General features: G+C 45.4%; 1 protein-coding gene and 1 long non-coding RNA gene across 10 annotated transcripts in view; one reads left to right on the plus strand and one right to left on the minus strand.

The window, feature by feature from the left end:
* Nucleotides 1-9,646, minus strand: part of PASD1 (PAS domain containing repressor 1) — a 56,850-nt gene extending 47,204 nt beyond the window's left edge. For 3 of the 9 annotated variants that reach the window (XM_014260959.2, XM_088062734.1, XM_088062731.1), the window contains exon 1: nt 9,400-9,646. The gene's annotated coding sequence lies outside the window, so the exon portion shown is untranslated. The other 6 variants (XM_088062732.1, XM_014260956.2, XM_014260958.2 and 3 more) reach the window with 3 other exon arrangements.
* Nucleotides 9,647-9,845: 199 nt separating this feature from the next.
* LOC148183077 (uncharacterized) lies at nt 9,846-12,135 on the plus strand. Its single transcript, XR_015773889.1, has 2 exons — nt 9,846-10,111; nt 10,482-12,135. It is a non-coding gene; the product is annotated as an uncharacterized LOC148183077 (long non-coding RNA).
* Nucleotides 12,136-13,289: the final 1,154 nt, after the last annotated feature.

Genomic DNA, 13,289 nt, shown 5'->3' on the forward strand with positions numbered 1-13,289 from the left:
GACAGAAATTTTTCTTGTTGGTGTTAGTCTTTTTTTCATCCCCCAAGTGAAAACAAATTCTGCTCTAGTCACAACAGTGTACTACCAACAAACTCATCATTCTAACACTTCAGACTCCATTTGAACACTCCTTGCCCTTTTAACTATGAATCTGTCCAATATAAGGAATTCAGCTCCAGATTCAAAACATGTGCCCTGGATAAGACAAAGTTCTGACTCAGCCTCATTTCAGGTTTACAAATGGCTTAGTGGCAATTTTAGTCAATTTTTTTGGAGTTATTCTTCTCCCATTTTAGGCAATGGATCTTTGCCCTTTCCAGACAATACACCAGGACTATTGCAGGATCATATACACTTTCCTTTTAACAGCCTTCTTCTGGGAGCCTCTACATATTCTGAATTATTTCCAGAAAGTCGAAAACCAGAATTGCAGACAATTTTCCCATGTAAAATAATTTCCAGCAAGGGTTTCTGAGTTGTACAAACTTCCCCTAATAATGGACTTCAGCTCCAGTCCCAGTGAGACATAGACACCAGCAGCTTGCTGCTGAAAGGCCAAGTCCCATGAGATGCGAAGATGGCTCAGATAAGCAAGTGCTTTCTCAGAAGTCCATGCTGCAGCAGAATTAGCAATAAGAATTGTCTATCCCAATTTGTCAGGACTGGCACTCAAGGGCAAGTGTAAACTCCCTGTGCAATTACACATCACTGCTGCTGTGTGGGAGGTTAAACCCAGTTTATGACGGAAACAAAATACAGTAATTCACTTTTCCTATGTTGACACATTGTCTCGACTAATGAGAAGGCTCAGCCCTCTGCATAAGCAAAATTAAACAGAAAATGTAGGTGTTAAGATTAGCAGAGTTTGTTTTATTAATACTTCCTGCTGTGCCCTTTCCATGGAAAGCCTGCTCCAAAAGGAAGCCATTAGAATTATTCAAGAGAAAAGGCAAACTATTAATACTCATCTTTAATATACACATCAGTAGCAGAGTCAACCCAAGTCCTACCTTTTTGTCTCATGTGACTCATTTAACACACATACTTAATACATCACTTAATAAAATTAGATTTGAAACAGTTTTATCAGAGTAAGTTTTTTTAAGTTACTGTAAGTTGAGACAGTGTACATTGCACTCGGGACAAACAGGTTTATGGTCAAACCTCTTCAGCAAGGGGTGTAACCCTCCCCAGCTATTAGAGCCTCCCTAATTGTTCCCTTTGCTGTGACAAGCCAACAGTGGACCAAACACACAGCATCCTCCTCTATACATAACTACCTATTTGAAGTTTGAGCAGTGGAGCTTTGCACAGCCTAAACCCAAGGACTGATCCCCAGGGAAATCCATTTTTCTCTTCAGCTGATACTTCGGGAGAGGTTCCCACAAAGAAACTGGTGGAAGTTCAACCTCTGTCTTCAGCAGGGCCAGGGGTTTATCTCACTCCCTTCAGATAAAGCCTCTGCATTGGCTTGAAAATCTTCCTATAATGCTGCCACGTCTATGCAAAATACCTACTGCCAATGGGAGCTCTTATCAGCTCATCTATTGCTCATTAATTATCCAAAAAATTGTTTACTTAGTATGCTATGGTGAAAACTTTATTGTCCAGAAGCAATGCACTGCACTGTGCTGTGCATTAAACCAAGATCAAAGTAGGCTGAGCCCAGAAGAGAACCAACAAACCTTATTAATGTCTTTTAAGCATGTGTGTATGCCTGTGTTTGTGGGCTGAACAGATGAAGCAAGAGAGGAGATTAGCATTTTTATAGATATGATTCCTGCCATTGCTACATACTTGAAAAGCTTGCCTAGGCTTGGGCAGTTTGTAAACAAGAATAAACACACCTACAAATATATCTGCATTTATCTATTAGTCAATCAGTTAATCAATCTGTCTATAACTAACACTAAACAAAGCACCTCACATTTACTTATAGATGAGGGGGAACACCTTGATGATCCTTCCAACTCAGAATATTCCATAATCATGGGGAGACAGAGGGCCAGTGCAGGTCTCTGCTGAGCTGTGATGCTGTCATTGGATAAAGAGGAGTGAAGCTTCTGCCCAGAGCCAGGCACAGAGAACAGTGCAGGTACAAGTGCAGGTGCCACCCAGCAGCCAGCCAAAACGCAGGAAACTCAGTGTAGAACTCTGAAAACACACTTCTATTTGACTCAACAGGCCTCTGCAGAGCAGACAGGAAGAACTGAGGTCCCAGAAGCTGATAGAAGGTGATTTGCAGGGTGGCAGAGCTCTCCATGCAATGGGAGAGTGGTGCAGGGAAGACCAAATCCTTTGCTGTCCCTGCCTGCTTGGGACACCAGGTGACAGGCATCCAGCAGGAGGGTGGTATAGTTGTCCCAGTCTGTCAGCTCTGCAAAGATCAGGTAGAAAATGTGTTGAAGGCAGTTGTTAGCCAGGGTCACTTCTTTGATCATACATGGAACATGTGCATGGCCTGCAAACCATCTGATGCTCACCTTCCACCACCTGCAACAGGAGCCTAATTCCAACTGCACAGGTGTGTGTATTTGTGTGTGTATTTGTGTGTGAGCACCAGTCCTCCAAAGTCAGAGTTCCAAGGTCTTGCTCTGCCTCCCTCTCTCTCTCCCAAAGAAAGGTATGTTTTGCAGTGTTCTCAGTGGCAATGTTTAGCGAGCTTCTTGGTTACCATAGTGTTATGCACTAAAGGAATGTTGACAAATTAAGCAATTGTACAATTGTGTCTGCCTAAGAATACAAGTCAGCCAGATGATTCAATGTATTTCAACAGCTTCATGGAGTTCGGTTAACACACTTCCTCTTCTATCATCTCAGTGTTATACTCATCAGTGCTGACATTTTTCAACATTTCAATTTCCCTTTACCAGCAGGTTGGCAGGTAGGCGACCTCTGCTACAGGCTAAATTGAGCTGCTTTCCTTCTTCCTTGCCCGCTTCATTTCTGTCTTGTTTTATCAACTTCCTTCTCTCTTTCTTGTAATAATGGACATCATATATTCAACTTTAACCACACTGTGTTTTAAAAGATACTAATTCATCATTAATGGTCAGCAGTTGTTTCTTTCTTCTAGATTTTATCCTGCATGATTTAGAGAATTTTGCTCTGATCAGCACCAGAGCAGAGTCCAGGTGTCCAACTTATTTTTAGGAATTTCAGGTTAAAAGGGAACACCAACCCAGCCCTCCAGTCTTGGAAAACAATGCTGGAAAACAACAGCATCTCTTCAACCTGCCAAGAAGCAACAGAAGCCTGAGAACATATCCTCACATCATACTTATGATACACATAAGAATCATGTAAGATTAAACTGTTCTGTGACACAGCAAAGGGCAGGTAAAGATCACTGCTAGTACTGCAAGTCCATGGAGCTACGCATTTATGCCAGCAACAGATCCCAGAAAATATACAATGAATTATAATATGGTTACTGGAAACACAGTCTGAAAGAAAAATGTCTTTGGCCCAAAATCTGATGAACAGGTTGAACCAGGGAGCATGCCAGAAAAATGTGCAGGCAATTGTGCCTGTCAAATGCTACAAGGACTCTGCACTGTACATTTGCAATGTCTAGTGCTTGAGAGGAACTCAGATGTGGGAGAAAAAAGATTCAAACCTGCAGCAACAGAGAAAATTATTTCTTGCCTCATCTCCCAAGAAAACAGCAGAAGACTTGATACATGGGGTTTAAATAACTTTAATTTAATAAATAACTAAAGTTAATTAAAAACTAAAATTTAATTAATAACAGTATTTGTTTGTAAGCAAACAAGATCTATTCTCTTTTCAAGCATACGTTAAAAATATGACTACACTGCAGACCAAAGAACTAATTCTGCAAATGTAATTTCCTATCTCCAGGAACTCTCTAATTTAATTGTATAATCTCTTTCATAAGATTATCAAGATCTATCTCAAAACTACCCTAATTGAAAGACTCTTATGCAACTTCAGTCCTTGGGCAGCTACAAACTTTCTTCTAATTCCCCATCCAAATTCATTCATGGCCAATTTATAAAATTTGACCTAGTGCAGTTGCTATCTTTTAGCTTATTCTTTTCTGCCCTCTTGCTATATAGTATCAAGTGTGTGTAAAATACCCCAATATAGCCTGTTCCTTCATTGGTTCACCTGGCCTGAGCTAAATAACTGATGCTCTTTAACATCACTTTGTACAACAGGTGGTCTGTTTGTGTAACCGTATCTCTAGCCCTCCTACTGCTGTAATTTAACATTTCTTAATGGGAATGTCCAGAATTAAGCAAAACATCAGTAAACCACTCCAAAAGCAATGTGGAGCTTTTGTATTTTGTATCTTGTATGATGATCTGAGCAATGATCATATCACATTTCCCTGAATTTCTCATATTATTTTCCTTTCGTATCCAGGGATGTCAGTGGTCCCCTTGCCAGCTGTATCTCAGTGCTTGCTCCCAGATACCTTCTGAGCAGCCAGTGCATTCACATCTCTCCCTTCTGTCATGGACAAGTGATAAGCTCCTATTTCACACTGGAAATTCTTGTTACTGGTCTCCATGCTTACAACTTTACTTGACTTTGCACTCAGCACTATTAAATGCCACTTTATGTCTATCATTCCCAATCAACAATGTCATCTAAATTCCTTTCATGTGATAATCTTATCCTCCTCTCTACTGACAATACCTCCCAAGTTTTTGTCGTCTCACACAGCTCCTGGGCACACACCCAGACACTGCACACAGGTCAGAGCAGATCCATTCAACAGGTCCAAACCTGGTCCCAAGGGAGCAACACCATCAATCTCCCTCCATCCTGATGACTTTCTCTGAATACCTCTTTCCATTCAGACAACTTTATTTGCATACAATGGTTTTATCTTTTCTTTGGCCACGTTCTTTTCCACATTTCAATTCTTGTCTTGAACCACCATCTTCATTTTAAGCCGTAACATCCTGTGGGGCAATGTATCAAATGCTTGCCTTTAGATAAATGACATTCCTACCCTACCCCATCTAAGTAATCTGTTATAGGAAAAAGATGTTAGATTTCTCTAGCACAATCCATCTTTGATAAAATCTTGTTGTAATTTAGCCTGCTTCCTCATTATTTCCATGTCTAATTATTCTTTCCTACAAAACACGTCATGAGATGCTGAGTACTGTTGTGTTCAAACCAGCTGGCCTAACATTTCCTGCATTGTTTTTTTATTTTCTGACTCTCTAGGGACTCCCTGTAATAGACACAAATTCTTGTCCTTTTTTGCATCTGAAGAGCCATGGGAGAACCTTGCTGCAAGCTATGCAAGCCTGGTGCCACTTCTTTCAGTATTCTAGGACTGGGATTATTGGCACCTCTTCATTTGTCTCACGAAGATATTTAAGTTTTGCTGTTTTCCCTGGATTTTTTTGAAAATTTTGCTATGAATAGCTTTTACTTGCCTGCAAATTTGTGAGTAATTACACTCTGTTCCATATTGTACAGAAGGTTCTGTTTTCATGAGAAAGTTGTGTCATTATTTAGAGACATCAGGTCCCCTTCCAGTTTAGACATGTCTAATTTCAGTTCTGTGCAAATTGACTAAGTGCAGGTTTTGGTTGAACCCAAATAAGCTCATTTGAACCAAAATGATGTCCTTAGACAAGATCACATCAGATTCATCAAATCACTTTAAAAACAGACTTAAACTGATTTGGTGTAATTTCCTCATGTAGACAAGGCCAAATACAATAAAGGAATATGAAGTAGGTAAAAGTCTCTCATTAATTGTACACACCTTTGTGGTTTGTCTGAATCTGGTGATTCTGAGGCTGGGAAAATGTGCAGCCAGCAAGCCCAGCTGTGCACAGAGCTCTTGCTGTGGCCACTTCAGCCACCCTTAAATCTGGGCTTAAGTGAGATGGGAGTAACAATAAATAGGGTCTTGCAGGACTTCTTTACAGGGACACTGCTCCTTCAGTTTATGGGCCACGGGGCATATAGGCCTTTTGGCCACACCAAAGTAGCAGTGAAACAAGGCAAAAAAAATGGAATGGCCTCAGCCTGGGCTGAGGATGGGACAGAGCTGGTGGAGCTACAGCCAGGTAAGCCCATCACCACGGCCATGCTGGTGGGCACAGAGCTGCTACTGCAAGAGTACATTGAGCAGAGCAGGGCCCCAGCTGAGCCAGGACTCAAAAGAAGGGTGTCATCCAGGTCCTAACAAATAAATACAGTTATTGTACCTGCCTGACTTCCCTGACAGAGATTTGTAACTGAAGTGATAAGTGACGTCTATTATTTCAATAATACCAGAAAACACTCGTTCATACTATTTTGGTATTTTGAAGTTTTATTTTTCTGCTTAAAGCCATATGTCCTGGGGTGACTTTATGATAGTGGTATCCCCAGTCGTCTGGTTTATATTATATATTAAGTTCTGCACCTTTAAGACTGGCTTTGAGAGCAAGAGAGGGGGAAGAAGAAGCGCGCAGTTTGTGTTAAGGAAAAACATCACTCCCACACATCCCGCTCCTGGACTGTGGTGTCTGCAGCACGGACAGACAGCGGGACAGAGCTTCTCTCTGGCTTTTAGTTAGTTCTAGCTAGCTGAGGCAGAGGAGTTCCCTGGACCTTTGTTTGTTTTTTTCCCAATTTTCTTGGATCTGTGCAAGCCTGCTCTGGACTGAACACCCAGCCAAACCCCGGGAGCTCACGCCTGTGGCCCACCGGGGCCTGGGCCTCGGCACTTTCCAGCGACGGAGGGACTGATAAGAACCTGAGCGAGCCGAGCTACACCACATGAAAAGGGCTTTTTTTCCTCCTAGATTTGCCATCCCATCGAACAGCAAGAGTTTTATTATTTAATATTACTCAATTTCTGTTAAATAAACAGCTTTTTCCACTTCTCTCTAAGGAATTTTTTCTTTTCCCGGACCAGTTAGTGGGGAGGGGCATTTCCCTGGGGAAATCCCCATTTGGAGTTTTCCTTCCTAATTTGCCCTAAACTAAGACACCATATTATTTCACTAGGATCTGTAACTGTTCCAGTACAAGCCCTAATACAGTTGTTCTGATATAGGAACACACCTTATTTCTCCAGTCTTGAAAGAGTGATCTGTGTTGGCATTAAAACCTTTAACTGTTACATGTAAATCTTGGGAGGCTGAGTAATTTAGGACAAAACAAAGCAACTTCTGTGCATAGACAAGCCCTGGCTCCAAACTATAAAGACATCCTACCAATATTTTGATACTATTAATGAGCAGAAATTGGATTTGATATCAGTATCTCCACAATATAATGCCACTTCCTCTATCATGAGACTTTAATTATGAACTACTCATTTGCTAATTTTAATCTTTGAGCTATTTTTGTGTAGTTGATGTATGTCTTAAACCAGAAAGATAATATAATATATATATATAGTCTCAGTGTCTAAAACCCAGGAACCATCACATATCTTACTTAAGTTTGCAGTTTATAAAAGCATTTCAAACCAATTTTACTTTTTCCTCTAATCAAGTAACTGTAATCCACAGCTTGGAATGATCAGGATACGTGAGCAGCAAGCAACCACTCCTAAATCCATTTTCATTCTTCCTACTACCTCTTCCAGAAAAATTCTAAAGATTGTTTACACGTGTTTAGCCCAAGAGATACGAATGCCTCCCTTCCACACAAATTTCAACTTCTGGCTTTCTCTGGAGCTTCCTGCCCTCATTAGTGCCTGCTACATTTGTCAGGGCTCTGTCAGCCGCAGAGCTCCAAGTGCTGTTGTTCTGGTCCTCCCTGGTGCAGCGTTGACACACTGACTTACTCTGATTAGCACGTTACAGGAGAATGATCTCTTTTATTTTAAAATACAGTTTCTAAAAAACCCAAAATCCAAATGCATTTTTCTGTCTGTATAACTATGGTGAGGGACTGCAGCCTAGGAAGTTTATAAAAATCACACAAATTCCCAACCAAAACACCATATTGTCAGACATTCAGTACCAGGGCTTCACATTGCATACTCTTTAAAGTGTCTGCTGCTTCAAACAACATCCGTTAAATCCGTGAGAACTATAAGGACTACATATCAAACCCATGAAGATCCCGCTGTCTCTTTAAGCCAAATTCACATTTGCAGAGCTAGGGATTAGCTAGCAGTGATCCAGAAAAGTAAGGACAGGGGAGCACCAGCACTCTGTTCAAAAATGAAGGAAGTGACTCCTAAGATTTTCTCATGTATATACCAGAACATCTCATCCCTCTAGTGAAATCAGCACCACAGCTTTCACTGCACACAACAAAGTAAACTTCAGCTAATAAATAACCCTACCCTCCCCAGGCAGGTAAAGCATAGGGCATTTTAACACCTTTGATTTCAGGGACATTATTTCCGGGGCCACTCCACTGCTCTAGGAGACAACTTCATTCAGAGATCAGGGGTAGTTGGCACTTGGGTGCCAGTTCTGTTCCCCGAAAAGGGACTGATGTACTGGACTTCCCCAAAATCCACCGAGCAGGGACCTGCTCCGCGATGGCTCAGGAGCCTCCTGCCTTCGGGGACTGCGACACTTCACAGAGGACTACAGCTGTCCAAACTGCCTGTGACACCTCACTGATGAATCACACAGGGCTCAGCTCCGACCTGTGCTTCCACTGCGAGCTACCCAGAGCAATCACTTCACAATTTCCGCCGCTAAGGACCAAGGCGTGGAGTTATCATTCACAAATCCATGTCTGGAACATTCTTAATTCCCCACTCATACTGTAGACATTCTGTAAAATCAAATGACGCAACAATCCTGGTGGGAAGAATGACTTTTCAACCTGTATTTTAGAAGCTGTTTTTAGGTTCATTTCGGAGATTTTTCTCCACACTGTTTTCAGTCAAACACATTCCTTGAATGACGAACTTCAAGACAGAACGAGAAGCCTGCGATCAGACCCGTTTCAGTCTCCTGAAAATCTGTTTCCCTCAATCTCAAATCACCACAACTCTCAGCTGCGCTAAGTAGCCCGTGGCTACTCCCGAGTGGCTCCTCGGAGCGCCGAGGTCCGTGGGTGCTGAGGGACGGGGATGTCGGTGCCCGGCCGGATGCACCACGCTCCTGCATCCCGATCCCGGCGTCCCCTTCCCGCCTGCCCTCTATAGTGTCGGCTCCGGACACACTGCGGTGCGTCCTCTGCCCTGTCTTGACCGATACGGATTTTTTAAGGAAAAAATCAGAGGACTTGCGGCTGTCTGTTTTCCTTTTCATAACTTACCTGCGACCGTACCGGCAGTGTCCGACGGAGGTAGGGCGGAGCGGCGAGTACCGCGTACCGGCCCTGCTGCGGTAAGCCGGGGCTTTTCCAGGGCTGCCGCCGCTCCCTGAGGGCTGCCAGGACCCTCCCTCCTGCACGCCTCACCCCAGTAGGGTTCGCGTCCCCCGGAGCCGTACGTACCGTCTAGGAAGATGAGCGTCCTGGAGCCGCTCTCAGTGCCATGCCCAGTCCCGGCGCGGTGCTCCCCCAGCGACAGGGGTTACCGCTCGCCGCGGGGTCCCGCTGCCCGGCGGTGACATGGCATGAGCGCGGGCAGGGCAGGGGGCAGTACGGGAAATGCGCTACGTGGGGGTGAGCGCACGGGGGACGGAGGCTGCGGGCAGCCGCGGCGGGACCTGTGAAACTCGGCTGTGGCGGCGACCGGTTGTGTAACGCGGCAGGCTGGGCCCGGCCCCCCGGCACTGCACAGGCGCGCTGCTTTCCCGCAGCGCCGCCGCCGGCACTAGCCGCCGTCGCCCGTGGGCAGAGCGCGGAGCGGAGCTTACGGGAGGTACGCGCGGAGAGCAGTCCACCTCCGCGGGCGCGGGGCCCGGACAGGGCCGGGCAGGTGGCGCGGGCAGCGGCGGTGTCGTATGCCGGGAGGAGCCGGCGAAAAGTAGGTCACTGCCGCCGATCCGCGGGTACCGGCCGCGAGGTGGCCCCGGCCGAGGAGTCCTACCGGGACCGGCCCGTCCTCCCTCCGTGCGCGGCTCTCGCCGAGCGCAGCGGAGCAAGGCCGGGCCCCGGCTGCCCCGACGGACCCCGCAGCCGTTCTACGCTTCCCGCCAGGCTCGCGGCACCGGTTCCCTCAGCAGCATGAGCTGTGCCCTGACGGGATTAGTCATCCTGTACCGTGAGTCACCCATTTAACATTTGCCGCTTCCTTCCTCATAGTTTTTTTTTGTTTATTTTTTAAATTCCCTTTCTCCACTGTAACTATTTACCCTCCTCTCCAAAGACAGCGGGCAGCTCCTTTCCCCTGCCCACGACTACAGCCGTGCGTTGCTGCGGGCGCGGAGCCGCAACCGGCAGCGGTAGGAGCAGCGGGTCCCACCGGCGTTGCCACGGTGCTGCCGGACAGTAGGGCGGGGGCCGCTGCTCAGTCGTGCCATGTGATCCTGCCAGTCACCAGAGTCTGGTTTATGTTCCTCTTGTATCTGGAAACAGTAGGTACCAAAGCTGAGGCATTAAGACTGTTCTGAAATCTCTTCTCTCTTCTCAAGGCACTACCAGATGGGGACCTGCGCTGCAGTGGGAAGCCACTGGTTGACGGCACAACTGGGACGCCTCGGGAGAACATTGCTGGGTCCCTGACTCTGGACCCAGGCTGCTCCAAGCAGCTTCCAAAACTGAGTTCACTCCCTTACAAACAAGTTAATTTTGGGGGTGCTTTTTTCCCCTCTCCAGCTCCTCTTGGGAAGCTGCTCCTTAACCTATGCAATGCTGGAAGATCTGCTCTGTCTGGGAGCACACTGCTGCCTTGTAGGTCTTTGCCACAGCTGGCATCCTTACCACTGGCTTTCTTTGTTCAGCCAAAATTTCTGTTCCTCTCCCAGCCCTTGTTCTGCTGGAGGAAAGGGGCAGGCATGCAGGCAGCCTGCATGGCCACATCTCCACATATGCCAGTGCCCCAAAGCACAGCATGGGGGACAAAAGCAGGACCACAAATGGGACAGTGGACAAAAGACTTTGCTATGAGGCTTTTAATGTGAACCTGATGCCAGTGAAGAAAGGGAAGTGACATTGTTACAGCAATAATCCTGAGGAACATCAGCTGTTATTGATGAGGACAAGTAAAAGGGCACATTTGCATGCAGTTAATATTTAATATTTACTTTCCTATTGGAGGCAAAGAAAATAGCTTGGTTGTGCTGCCTACCACAAGTGGCAAATCTCTTTTTCTCCCTTAGAATGGGTTTTTGAGGCATGTGGCCTCGTCTTGCAAAACACAGCAACCCTCCCCTCATTCATGTGGTAAAAATCCTTCTTGCTCACTTTCAGGCGAGATATGAACAGATATCAAATGCAGCGTTTCTCTCCACTTTTACTTGGGTTAAGGTGTGTCTCTGCAGCCTGAAGTGCAGCCCTGTCACAGCAGTGATCATCACCACTGGGATGTCACTGCCTCCCTACATTGGCATGCAGATACACATTTGAGGAAGTAGATGAGGAATGATGAGAACATCGAACTCTGTGACTGATGCACTTTAACATTAAGCACCCACAGATGGATGGGTGGAAGCACAGGTAGGCAGGATGTGGCCCTGGAGGTAGGTTTCCCCTCAAGGTACAAGTGCCACAGCCATTGCCCTGAGTTGTGCTAGGAGCTGGCCAGGGGTGCTGGCAATGCTGGGACCCTTCCATGGCCACCCCCCCTTCCCACAAGCTTGACAGGCACAGGAAACAGCATCAACACTGCCTTCTAATAAAGCAAACTGTTCAGAAATACCACTTTGCCTCAGTAAAAAACTACTTGCTGACCAGAAATCATGTTTTATTTGAAGTGTTCCAGTCAACATTCCTGCAGCCCCTGGCAGGTAGAGCTAGCAGACTGGGGAAATACAGGAGCCAATCCTCCTGCAGCAATGGTGAAGGAGTTTAACACACTTTCTGCCAAGATCTTTCTAAAAGTCAAGAAAGAATAGGGAAACAGACATTTCTGCCACTTCAGAATCCACACATTGTTCAGCAAGTTGTGGCACTGGGCAGCTTTGGCTGTGCTCAGTGATGTTTCGCATAGCCTCAAATTTGTTTATATTATTATTTTTTGACAGTGCTGCATAGCAAAGACATGACAGCAGCAATAAAACCAAGAGAGAGCTGGTTTTGGCCAGAAAACATGAACATCAAAGAAAAAAATTATATTTGTTGTTCTTATATATAGTCTTGTGTATGTTTTTATATATGCTCTTGTGTGTGAATAGAAGTGTATATATATAGTATCTATGTATATATAAATATGCACACACATGTATATGCACATTAAACATATACACATTATAGATATGTATCTAAAATCCAGCCTGCCCCTGCTGCACTCACCCAGTGGACTGGGAGATCCTGTAGCCTGACGGGCACCACTAAGGAGCAACATAGAACTAAAATAGAACTAGAAGGATACCTTGGGCTGTATTTTGGAAGATCACACTCTCATTCACCATCTATCATCCTCAGCAAAGGATTTTCCAAGCTAGCTTTTAAATTACACACTGCAAAAATTCCAACACAGGAAATGCTTGCATTGCTTAGTGCTAAGTCACTAACCAGCCCTGGTTCAGAATCAGGCACCTCAGCCTAGTTTCCCTTTAAAGTGTGCCCAGAAATTCAACGTGATGTTTTTCCCTTTTCACACAGTAGTAACCGTGAGGCTTGGGATCATGCAAACGAAAAGGAAAGAGAGGAACAGAGATGACAAAGAGGAAAAAGCACTCTTGCCTTGGTCTGAAGTGGCTGTTTCTGCGCGGGTTCTGCAGTGGCTCTGGGATGCATCAAAGAGCGGAGAGCTGGAGCGGTGAAGCCCACCCAGCCCTCGCCATGGGAGGGTGCGGGCGAGGCCAGCGGGAGCCCCGTTCCCGGCTCTGCCCAAGGCAGGGACACAGTGTTAATTGTGTCAGCGCTATTGCACAACACTGTTGCCTTGACACTGTGTCATGTAAAGATTTTAAACTGCCTCTTTATTAGTCATCCTCTATTCATTTTAATTGTACCTGATAAGCAGGGCCATTTCACCTTTTTCTGTATGCCCTTATTGTGTGTATTTATGTAGCCCAAGAGACTTTCAATCTCTTCCTGTAGTGTTGGTAGATGCAGAGGAATGAGGAGGCATTGCCATCACAGCCTGCTGGGGTTCTCACCGGTTTGCTTGCAACGTTTTCATAGCCCTGCTCTCCCAGTGTATCTCCACAGGTCCTTGATCCTGGCACCACAAATGCTCCAACAGAGGCTTAGGTTAATGCATGGGGAGCAGTAAGAAGGGATAGGCTGACTTAAACATGCACCTAATTTTTTTTTTCAGGATCATGTGCTTGTAG

This window comes from Pseudopodoces humilis, chromosome 15, assembly GCF_049639895.1.
Source record: "Pseudopodoces humilis isolate 2021_Gansu_Grassland_sample_001 chromosome 15, ASM4963989v1, whole genome shotgun sequence".
NCBI lineage: Eukaryota > Metazoa > Chordata > Aves > Passeriformes > Paridae > Pseudopodoces > Pseudopodoces humilis.